Source organism: Mus caroli, chromosome 15 (assembly GCF_900094665.2).
Source record: "Mus caroli chromosome 15, CAROLI_EIJ_v1.1, whole genome shotgun sequence".
Taxonomy (NCBI): Eukaryota; Metazoa; Chordata; class Mammalia; order Rodentia; family Muridae; genus Mus; species Mus caroli.
Window position 1 is genome coordinate 53689778 of NC_034584.1, and position 1107 is coordinate 53690884.

Consider the following 1107-nt stretch of genomic DNA (forward strand, 5'->3'; position numbering starts at 1 on the left):
GAGGAGGAGGAGGAGGAGGAGGAGGAGAGACCAGCCATGAACACATGGGGGTGGGAGGGGAGAAGAATGGGGAGAGAAGGGACAGAGAGGGAAAGAGGGTAAGGTAGGAAGATCAAGAAAGAGAGAAGGGGCAAGCAACCCCTTTTATAATGAGTCGTGTATACCTGGCGGCTGCCAGGTAACTGTGGGGTGGAGCCTAGAAGGAATGCCAACACTCTCCCCCCTCAAACTAAAAAACTCTACAGTTTCTAGATGCTGGTAGTTCTTGAAGGGAATAATGCAGATATAGCCAGAAAGCAGTGTGTATGGAGCCCACCCCAGACTTCTCCTTCCCGAGGCCACCCCATCGTCTCCAGGAAATCTTAGGATCAGAAGAGAGCAAATCAAGGATCCGCCTACCTGGGACCCCCAGCCTTTCTCTCTCTCCTTCCTTATGTGCTTATTAAGTTCCCAATGCATTCTGGGAGAGCCAGGAATTTCATCTGAATAGAACTGGGTTTGGGAAGGAGAGACCCATGTCACAAGCTTAGAGAGAAAGGTATATGGCTGGGATTTTGCAGCCCAGTGGAGGACAGGTTTCTCATTAGTGCTATGGGTAGCGTGTCTGTCAAACACAACTGGGCAGGAGGTTCCACTAAAATAAACAGGGCAGTCCCTACCTGTGAGGGGACAGTAAAGCAGCATTTAACAAGAGCCATCTTCCCAGGTACCGTCAAATGCTGGGGACAGAGTGATGTTTCCCTTCCAGGTTCAGCCTGTGGGATAGAGGATGCTTTGCTCTGTCTGCATCCAGCTGGCAGAGGACTAAGCCCAGCTTAACCAGAGCCTACAGTACAATGTACCAAGCCTAATAGTTAAATTCCTGACTTCCTTCTCATGGGGAGCTGAACTCTAGGAGTGGACAGAACAATGCTTTGCAACGAGTTTCAGATCTCCAGCTGGAAGATTACAGCTGCAGGGAAGGTTAAAGAAAATAAAAATAAAAGGTGGGCAGTGGTGGCACAAGCCTTTGATCCCAGCACCTGGGAGGCAGAGGCAGGTGGATTTCTGAGTTTGAGGCCAGCCTGGTCTACAGAGTGAGTTCCAGGACAGCCAGGGCTACACAGA